We start from the raw sequence: 11,476 nt of genomic DNA, 5'->3' as shown, positions 1-11,476 counted from the left end.
ACTGCTGCCCTGGCCAGCACATTCTCCAGATATCTCACCAATTGAAAACGTCTGGTCAATGGTGGCCGAGCAACTGGCTCGTCACAATATGCCAGTCACTACTCTTGATGAACTGTGGTATCGTGTTGTAGCTGCACGGGCAGCTGTACCTGTACACGCCATCGAAGCTCTTTTTGACCCAATGCCCAGACGTATCAATGCCGTTATTACGGCCAGAGGTGGTTGTTCTGGGTACTGATTTCTCAGGATCTATGCACCCAAATTGCGTTAAAGTGTAATCACATGTCAGTTAAAATATAATATATTTGTCCAATGAATACCCGTTTATCATCTGCATTTCTACATGGTGTGGCAATTTTAATGGCCAGTAGTGTGGCTCATCATTGAGTGCAGAGGTTATTGATAATGTTCGAAGGCTCTTGGAGAACTGTTCATGGAAATATTTGCGTCGAAGGAAGCATTTCATATGGCACATGTCAAAGAGCTGCGAAGAAATCAGCATTGTGACTATGTAGATGACGCAAGCATTACAAAACACAACTCATGAGAAAAGAATGAGTTGCTGTCGACGTTTTCGGGGATTTCTTATTCAGCGTCCAGACATACTCTCTATAACTTGGTTTACAGATGAGGTATAGTTTCATCTGTCCGGTTAGATCTACATATAAAACAGCAGATAGTGAGCTGGTGTAAACGCCAATATTACCCGCTGAACATCGCTGCACGATGAGAAAGTTGTAGTGCGGTGCGCGGTGTCAGCTTCCGGGTTTTTTAGCCCCAGTTTCTCTGATAGGACCGTAGACATTGCACTTTATACGGGCTCTTCAATACATTCGTTTAGCAACTGGATGGCGTCGGACTTAAAGAAGGTTATTTCCAACAAGATGAAGCAACGTGTCACACGTTTAACGCTTCCATGCAACTTGTAACCAGTGTCTAATCTCAAAATGCAGGGTGGCGCACGAAGTGTGTTACCAATTGTTTCTTTCACAATTTACGACGCACATTAGATATCCTGCTGGGACCTCTACAGCAGTACCAGCAGAGCTTGCAAAAACAAATTAGTTACGAAATGACGTGTAATTCACGATACTGCCGCTAGGAGACTAGTAAGCAGCAATGGCTGACAATGGAAGACTGACGACACAGCGACGATCGGCAATTGTGTTACTTTTTCACGAAACGAAAAGCCTTGTTGTGACTCAGAGGCGTTTTCGACAACAGTTTAACACACGATGGGTCCCTTGCAAGAAGACCATCCACAGGTTGTACGATAAACAGGAAGGAGCAGTATTGGAAGCGAAGCGACCTCGGTCTAAGCCTGTTCGTTCGCGGGAGAATATTGAAGCGGTACGAGTTGCTGTACAGAGAAGTCCCGGGAAATCGTGTAGAAAGGCAGCAGTGCAACTGGGAATATCCAGACGCCCCGTTCAACGCATTCTTAAAAGTGACCTCCATATGTACCCATACAAGATGACCTGTGCACAGGAGCTTACTGAAGAACACAAGCAGCAGAGATTACTGTTTGCTCAGTGGGCGGAGGATAGGAAAGAAACTCTCAACAACGTTTGGTTTTCAGACGAGGCGCATTTTCATTTAGACGGTGTGGTTAACAAACAAAATGTACGTTTTTGGGCCACTGAAAACCCACAAGTGCTTCACGAACGACAACATTATGCTCCGAGGATTAAGCGTGGGCAGCAATTTCCAGTCACGGATTTATTGGACCCTTTTTCTTTGAAGAAACTGTGAACAGCGAGCGTTATTTGAGCATGCTTCGCAATAGCTTCATTACACAGCTTCTTGCTACTGCCTTGCCCTTCAACACGCAGTGGTTCATGCAAACACTGTGTTGGAGTTTTTATACGAGTATTTCGACATGCAGATCATTTCACTCAAGTTTCCAGGTCGCTTCAATGACGGACAAAATTGACCCCCCCCCCCCCCCCCAATAGTCCAGACCTCAATCCATGTGACTTTTTTCTTTGGGGATACCAAAAGGAAAAAAATTTCCCGAAACGTACACGTGATTTAATGGAGCTCAGAAGACTTGATGCCTGTGTCGTAGGGTAATCACCAACTTCAGTGTTCGTTTGAAGGAAGTTAGGAAACGAAATGGTGGACATATTGAGCATGTGCTGACTTAGATCAAATCTCCATGGACGGCTCTTCATTGTAGTACATGTTCCTTTCAAATTGTATTGACAATAAAGTTTGTATACAAAAACAAAATGGTAACACATTTCGTGCGTCACTCTGTATTTGTGGCGTCCCTGATCGCCTGACCTAACCCCCCCTTCCCGGGGTTTTTTTCTCATGGGGGGTATCTTAAAAGTCGAGTGTACAAGAATAGATCACGAACAACTATAGATCTCCGTGAGATCATTACACACGAAATAAGAAACATTGGCCACGATACACTTCACAGAACGTCGCGCAATGTGGTAAAATGAGTACATTTGTGCATCGATTCTGATAGAGAGCACTTACAACATTTGCTGTGAGGACTTCGTATGTATGTGTATCATCTCCCAGTTGTGTATTTTCATCTCTTAGAAATGGCAATGTGTCCCATTATTGGTTCAACTGTTACGTTTCACAAAAGTAGTTCAGGTTTATATGGATCGAACAGTACAACAGGCTGACTTCACGGACATAGGTATGTAGATTTGTGGGCGGGCGCCTTTTACCAGTCACTAGGAGTGCTGTTATCAGAGGAGCGAGTGCCGCGGTGGCAGGCTGGCCGGCGCGGCGAGCCCCCTGACCTACGGCGTGTAGACTTTGGCCGCCGGAGCGTGCACGGCCGGGCCACGTCCCGTTCGCCGCCGCAGCCGATAGGTCACGGTCGCGGCGGCAGCGCAGTGCCTGCCGTACGGTCCCCCGTCCCACATACGCCGCCGCCGCCGCCGCCGCAGCCGCAGCGGATCGCCACTCCGCACACGCTTCCGCTCCTGCTGCACGCCTGCCGCCGGTCGCCTCACACCACTTGTCTGTCCGCCTTACTTTCAAAACACCGAATTAAACCCTGCCTTGCCAACTCGGTTCATAATTTTTATGGATCTTCATCAAGGGGGGGAAAAAAAATCCAGGACGAGAACAATTTTAGCACCACACCCCCAGTTCCCTAAATATAGGTCTAGGATGAATCTTTCACTCTGCTGCGAAGTGTGCGCTGTTTAGCAATTTGCTGGCCGATTAAAACTGTGTGCCAGACCGAGACTCGGAACTCGAAACCTTACTCAGAAACCTTCCCTACTGACAAGGGAACCTCCCCATCGCACCCCCCCCCCCCCCCCTCAGATTTAGTTATAAGTCGCCACAGTGGATAGGCCTTGAAAAACTGAACACAGATCAATCGAGAAAACACGAAGCGCCGTGGTCCCGTGGTTAGCGTGAGCAGCTGCGGAACGAGACGTCCTTGGTTCAAGTCTTCCCTCGAGTGAAAAGTTTAATTTTCAGAAGACCTAAATCACGCAAGGTAGAAGAATCTTTTTCCCCATTCGCCAAGTGTACAAGTTAGGTGGGTCGACAACATATTCCTGTCATGTGACGCACATGCCGTCGCCAGTGTCGTATAGAATATATCAGACGTGTTTACCTGTGGGGGAATCGGTTGACCCATAACCTTGCGATCAAATGTTTTCGGTTTCCATTGCAGAGGCACGTCGTTTCGTCTACTAATCGCACAGTTTTGCGGTGCGGTCGCAAAACACGAACACTAAACTTATTACAGTGAACAGAGACGTCAATGAACGAACGGACAGATCATAACTTTGTGAAAAATAAATAAAGTAAAAATTTTCACTCGAGTAAAGACTTGAACCAAGGACCTCTCCTTCCGCAGCTGCTCACGTTAACCACGGGACGACGGCGCTCCTGAGCTCACACTATCCTTGATGTTGCCTATCTTGCGCATGGACTACTCAGCTCGTATATTTTGCTTTTTTTTTTTTTTTTTTTTCATAGTTCCACACAACTTCTTCCTGTTATCTCGATTGATCTGTGTTCAGTTTTTCAAGGCCTATCCACTGTGCCGACTTATAACTAAATCTGAGGGGGGTCCGATGGGGAGGTTCCCTTGTGAGCTACCCACTAACGTCCCTCACTCGCAGCTTCGCTTCCGCCAGTACTTCTTTCTTATTCCCAGAATTTTACAGAAGTTCTGCGCATCGTGCAGGAGTGGCATCCTTGGAATAAATGGTATTGTGAAGAAATGGCGCAGCCACAGTCAAATGGGCTGCGACGTAGGATAGATTTGCTGGTAGAAATGAAGCTGTGACGTCGGATTGAGAGTCCTGTGTGCCTAACTCGGTAGAAAAGATACCGATTTTGAATCTCAGTCCGGTAGATGTTTACCGGTATATATGCCAGAATGTTTCAAAATTGGTTACTTTCAGTGTGTGTTTGGAAGTGACATCAGCACATTGACAAAATACGCTCCCTCATCAGCAGCACTTAGTATGTGGTTAGGAACGCGAGGAGTTTGTCAAATGGGAACGCAGTGCTTCTGCGAAGAGTGACAGAATCGGTACCGTTCGTGTTTCATGCACGTAACCTGGCAGAAAATATTTTCGAATATTTTGCGACGATTAAATTTTTTTTTATGAAGATGGGATCTTGGTGATCTTGCAGCTCTCGAAGAATGAATTACAATGAAATCCAGAACTTCAGCTGCTTGCAGGTGTTGATAAATATCGACGGGGACAGTTTAAAACATGTGCCCCGATCAGGACTCGAACCCGGGATCTCCTGCTTACATGGCAGACGCTCTACCCATCTGAGCCACCGACGGCACAGAGGATAGTGCGACTACAGGGACTTACCTCTGGCACCCTCCCCGTGACACCCACATTTTCAACTACTTACTGTCCACACACTACACTTGTAGTGCCCCTGCTCACTATGCTCATTACTCGTGGCAGCCGGTCTACCGATTCCCATAAGAGTTCGGACAGTATGAGTGCATCCGCACTGAAGAAGATCATTGACCGGTAAGGCGGTTCAATAACGTCAACGAGGAATTCTGAATGCGTCTGCCATTTAAGCAGGAGATCCTGGGTTCGAGTGCCGGTCGGGCACACATTTTCAACGGTCACTGTTGATATTTATCAACGCCTGTAAGCAGCTAAAGGTCTGGATTTCATTGTAATTTGAAAATTTTTGCTGATATCCATTTAATTCTTTTCGCAAGCACAGACCTTATCTACTAGGCTATGTGAGCCCGCAAGCATGCTCGACTCAAATTTTCGTTACGAGTGTTAATCCTTCGATAACTACTGTTCACTAAAATCAGGAGTTCTGTTAAGGAGTGTGTGGGGCTCTGTGTTGGAAGAGACCGAGCTTTCATTTCTTCCCCGTTGATAGTACACTTTCTTTTCCAGTAGGCCCACAGCATGCATGAGGTCGATGTATTTTAGTTTTGGTAGAGGTTTCTGCAGCACTGTTGACTTACTTACTCATGGTGATTTCAAAGTTACACGAAGAGCTCGCATCGACGTTGTGCCGTTATCGGTTGTACTTGTGCAGATGATATAATAGATGTAAGATCTACGGAACAATTGTATACCTATTATACTACCTGCATAGGTACGCTTGACAATGGTAAAACGACGAAACGAGCTCGTCGTGTAACTTGGTAATCACTACGAGTAAATGAATCAATAGTGTAGTAGGAAACCGAACCAAAACTAAAATATAATGTCCATTGATGCCATTCATTTCATTATTCTATTCGCCTTACTAGTACTGTTCTCACGTACGCCGTGTGCCAACTTCCGAATCGAGATACTTGCAGGATACCGTTGATACAGTGGCGCGTGAAATCCCAAGTGGCTGTACGATGAGTTCACTCCGATATAGTTCATTATAAGGTGTATACTCAGTATACGTGCCAAACGGTGGAACATTTTTAACTTCTGACTTAAGCATGTCTGTTTGTAATTTTGATCATTGCCTGCCCGCAATATAAGTTTAAGGTTGTTAAAATTTCAATCTGATGAAGACCTCCTTAAACGTGCCGAAACGTAGGTCAATGTATTAAAAAATTATTTGCAACCGGTTGCCTGTGTGATTTCTCCGTCGAAACCTTATCGCTTTATTCCTAGTCGATCAGATATACGTAAAGCAAGTGTTTTTTAGTGGCTACCAATTTTTAAGTAGAAATTTGTCACTGGAACGGGAGTTGTCTAGGAGAAATGATTTTAAATTATATGTAAAACTTACTTCGCTACCCGTCACACATAATATGTTACTGGGCAAACGATAAAATTTTTTATTCCTGCGTACTGAACTCGCTGAGCCACTGACAGCTTTAAAAATAGGTAAAAGGGTCAGTTTTTCCTTTTCCCTGTTCTTCTCAAATTGTGATGGATTATTTATGACGAATTTCATTAGCGACAATATGTAGTGAGACGGCACTGAAGCGATATTGGGTAACTTCGCGAGGCATGTCAGTTAAGACAGATGTCACTACAATAAGTCAACCGCATTTGCAGTCTTCCTGGTAATAGTTATTCAGTTGCAGATTCAAAGCATCAGATTTGGGGATGATTTGGTGCAGTAATGGTTACGGGGGTGTCGGAAAAATAAAGCTGCGCAGTTTTTAAATTTTTGATAGAGTTATTTATGTAAGTGATTGTTTTTTTATGCTACATGTCTGCAGTCGTGGTGTATAGTGAAATTCCTCCGCGTACCGTAGCACGCCGCTGTAGGAGCCAAAAGGGAATGGCGCAGCACACTGGTGAAGTGAAGTGTTTGGTAATTCGTTTTTGGCAGCAGCGTAAATGTTGCAGCTGTGTCAGGTGAATCCAGACAGATAAAGAGGACACTGCCGACTGGAAACAGTGACATCTATTAATTATATGAGAGTATCCGTACGAGGCGATTTAAAGTGGAGCGAGCATACAAAACATAGTGTAGGGCAGTTGCCAGACAATTTAATTGGTAGAATCTTTAGTAAGGACGGTCCACCCTCGAAGCAGGTAGCTTTGAAAATCCAGGTTGTACCGATGCGTGTCTATTGGTCATCAGTTCTGAACGCTAAAACAATAAGATTTGTAGAGGATATAGAGAAAATCCAATGAAGGGTTGCGGGTTTCGTTACGGTTTCGTTCAGAAAGCGGAAAAGCGTCACGGAGATGCTCATCCAAGTCTACCATAGTGGCAGACGCTGCAGGAGAGGTACTGTGCATGTCGCCGTGAGTGGCTGTTGAAGTTCCGAGAGCCTCCGTTCGCGGAAGAGTCAAGCAGCCTCTTGCTGGAAAACTTCGTGACAGGTTGAAACTATGTGCCGGACCGGGATTCGAACACGGGACCTTTGCCTCTTGCGGGAAAGTGCTCTACCGACTGATCTCCCTGAGCGCGAGTGACGACTCGTACCCACAGCTTTACTTCCGCCACCGCCTCATCTCCTACCTTCCATACTTCTCCTGCAGAACTTGCGGGGCTAGCACTCCTGGAAGAAAGAGCATTGCGGGGACATAGCTTGGCCACAGCCTGGGGGATTATTTCCAGAATGAAACTTCACACTTCTGTGCAGTGTGCGCGGATTTGAAACTTCATGGCAACCCGTTGCTTCGTCTTGCATGTATCTCACGAAAAGACCCCGAAGGGAGAATTAGAGAGGTTCGAGATCGTATATATATATATGAGACACACAGAAAAATTACAATACACGAAACGTCATAAGCAGGCGAATGTTAAGGAAATAGATTTTACATAAAACATAAGACAATTAAAACGTACACATTTGGGTGTGAAATCTACCTAGTCTGAACAAGTGCAGTAAAAAATAAATAAAAATAAAAAGATAGAAGTACATTAAGCAAGAAACCTGAACCTATCCAAATCAGAGGGCGTGAAGTGCTGTTCCATGATGCCACCTGGGAATGACCTGCTGGGGCACTCGTTTAGGATGTGGTACATACTCTTACTGGGAGCCCCACAATTGCATTCTGGTGTGCTTTACATAACCCATTTGAACAACATGCCGTGACATGTACCAATATCTATTTTAAACTCGTTCATGTGGCTCTATATGCGACCGGATAGGCCCATTCGCGGACTTCTGTCTGCTGCTTGTGAGAATAATGACCAAGTTCCTGATTTCTTTATTTTTAAGAAGATGCTCAGTCTATTTCGCAATAGTGTCATTGTCCTCCAAATCTTCATCTCTCCAGATAGGCCAACGAGACCTATGACGATTTGGTGGGGTAGAGGGTGTAAAGTTTTCTGGATGGGGGTGATAATTTTCCTGGCTAGTTACTCCTTGTGAGCCGTGGCCGTCCTGCGGAGTTGAGGTGGTGCGACATTGCCTGGGGTCGGAAGGCGAGCAGTGGGAGTGGATTTCAGTGTGCTCATTACGATCCTCATTGCTTCATCTACCTGGACGTCGACTTTGTTGGTCTGACGACTCGTACCACGCTGGGGCGCAGTATTCTGCGGCAGAGTAGGTGAAGGCCAGCGCAGCCATTCTCAACGTGTTCTCATTTGCCCCCCCCCCCCCCCCCCCCCCTCTCCGACTGGCTTGCTGAGGATGTTGTTCCTAGACTTCTTTTTTGGGCGGTTTTTGTGAGATGTTACTTACACGTCAATGACCCGTCTAGAGTGACACCCGGGTATGTGGGGCAGGTGTTGCCGTACTCTTTCTCCGCCAAAGTACACATCAAATTTTTTGTTAGCCAACTTGTTGCTAAGATGGAAAGCACTTACTTCTGATTTTTGAGAATTAAGTTTTAGGCACCATTTGATGTAGTATTTGTACATTATTTCTGCTCTTCTGTTAGTGGGTTACTTCCACCAATGTTTGATGTCGGGTCGTCAGGATAGATAAATTTCATATGTTGTGCGCCGTACGTCATTCGTATATACGAGGAGCGTTTGAGAAGTCCGTGCCAAGTCCGAGAGATGCCACCACCAGAGCGTATCGGGGTCATGTTGAGTTAGTAGCACCGTTGGAAAGAACACACACCAAGTTTCAGCCATATTGGTGCATGTGTTAGAGTTTGGCATTCGTGTAAATCAAGGAATTCGAGTGATTGTCAAAAAATGGACGAAAAAGAATTTCGTGTGGTAATTAAACATTGCTTTATGAGAGGCAAAACGCCTCAGGAGACTAAAGAGAAGCTTGATAAACATTACGGTGACGCTGCACCTTCGATTAGAACAGTTTGTAAGTGGTTTCTAAATCTTCGGAGTGGTCATATGGGCACAAGTGATGCTGAACCGTTCTGGACGCCCTGTGGAGGTTACGACTCCAGAAATCATTGATAAAGTCCATGATATGGTGATGGATGACAGAAGAGTTAAGGTGCGTCAGATTGCTAGTGCGGTGGGCATCTCGAATGAACGGGTACATAATATTTTGCATAAATATTTGGACATGAGAAATCTACCAGCAAGATGGGTTCCGCGGTTGTTCACGGTTGACCAAAAACGGAATCGTGTAAAGTGTTGCAAGGATGGTTGAAATGGCTCTGAGCACTATGAGACTTAACTTCTGAGGTCATCAGTCCCCTAGAACTTAGAACTACTTAAACCTAACTAACCTAAGGACATCACACACATCGATGCCTGAGGCAGGATTCGAACCTGCGACTGTAGCGCCTAGAACCGCTCGGCCACTGCGGCTGGCGTTGCAAGGATGGTTTGTAGCTGTTCAGGAAGAATTAGCAGGACTTCAAGCGTCGTTTCGTCACTGTGGGTGAAACATGGATACATTACTATACTTCTGAGAGCAAACAACAATCTAAACAATCTAAACAATTCGTTACTAAGGGAGAATTTGCACCAAAAAAGGCGAAGACCATTCCTTCGGACGGAAAGGTTACGGCGACTGTTTTTTGCGATTCGCAAGGGATAATCCTCATCGGCTATCTGGAAAAGGGTAAAACTATTACAGCTGCATATTATTCTTCGTTATTGGATGGTTTGAAAACCGAGCTGCAAGCCAAACGCCGACAATTGGACCGCAAAAAAGTCCTTTTCCGTCACGACAATGCACCAGCACACACCTCAGCAGTTGTGGTCGCTAAATTAATGGAAATAGGATTCCAACACGTTTCACATCCCCCCCCCCCCCTTTCCCCTATTCACCAGACTTGGCTCCCTCGGACTACTATCTGTTCCCCACTTTGAAGAGCCGGCCGGGATGGCCGAGCGGTTCTAGGCGTTACAGTCCGGAACCGCGCGACCGCTACGGTCGCAGGTTCGAATCCTGCTTCGGGCATGGGTGTGTGTGATGTCCTTAGGTTAGTTAGGCTTAAGTAGTTCTAAGTTCTAGGGGACTGATGACCTCGTAAGTTAAGTGCCGTAGTGCTCATAGCCATTTGAATCCACTTTGAAGAAATGGCTGGCGGGACAAAGATTTGGCCGCGCGGGATTAGCCGAGCGGTCTAGGGCGCTACAGTCATGGCCTGTGCAGCTGGTCCCGGCGGAGGTTCGAGTCCTCCCTCGGGCATGGGTGTGTGTGTGTTTGTCCTTAGGATAATGTAGGTTAAGTAGTGTGTAAGCTTAGGGACTGATGACCTTAGCAGATAATCCCCATAAGATTTCACACACATTTGAACTTCTTTTTTTTACAAAGATTTTATTCAAACGAGGAGGTGATTACAGCAACTAGTAGCTATTTTGCAGACTTGCACAATTCCTATTATTCAGAAGGGATCAACAAATCAGAACAGCGTTGGACGAAGTGTATAAGTCTAAAAGGAGACTGTGTCGAAAAATAAGAAAGGTTTACCCCAAACTCGTAAGTAGTTTTTAGTGCACGGACATTTCAAACGCCCATCGTATGTTAAAAAGAAGCGGTGCCAGGGACTGACCCCAGTCAGGTGGGTAGCTCGAGGCGTGTAACATACATACGTAGACGCCGGCCAGGCCAGGCCAGGGCAGCGGGCGTGGTGCTGGCTGGCAGCGGGCCGGCGCCCTGCGGGCCTCTCTCCGTACTCTGCTCTGCTCTGCGCCCGCTGTCGCCGTCGCCGTCTCTGGCATCGATTGTCGCCGCAGGCGCCTGCCGGCCGTTGCCGAGCCGCAGCCACCCACGCAGCGCAGCTGCCGCGGCCGACTTAGAGCGCGCCCGCCCAACACCGGTCGTCACTGTGTGCGGCTGGAGCGGGAACACGAGTACTCAGTGTGATCCACCGAGAGGTGCGTCCGGACTCAGCTGAACTGCTGCTGAATATCCGTAAACGCGGTAGCGCATCTGTGCGACCTAGCAGGGTTACGGAAGAGTAAGCTGTCTGAATTTAAGAGTATGCCTTACTGTCAACTAAAACAAAAGCAGCAGCCAAAACAAAAGCAGTCTTTTCTAAACTGCACGTGCGAGAAATACACTACTGGTCATTAAAATTGCTACACCACGAAGATGACGTGCTACAGACGTGAAATTTAGCCGACAGGAAAAAGATGCTGTGATATGCAAATGATTAGCTTTTCAGAGCGTTCACACAAGGTTGGCGCCGGTGGCGACACCTACAAC

This window comes from Schistocerca americana, chromosome 8 (genome assembly GCF_021461395.2).
Source record: "Schistocerca americana isolate TAMUIC-IGC-003095 chromosome 8, iqSchAmer2.1, whole genome shotgun sequence".
Lineage (NCBI taxonomy): Eukaryota > Metazoa > Arthropoda > Insecta > Orthoptera > Acrididae > Schistocerca > Schistocerca americana.
The sequence above is the reverse complement of the archived record's forward strand: the minus strand, read 5'-3'. Positions refer to the sequence as shown.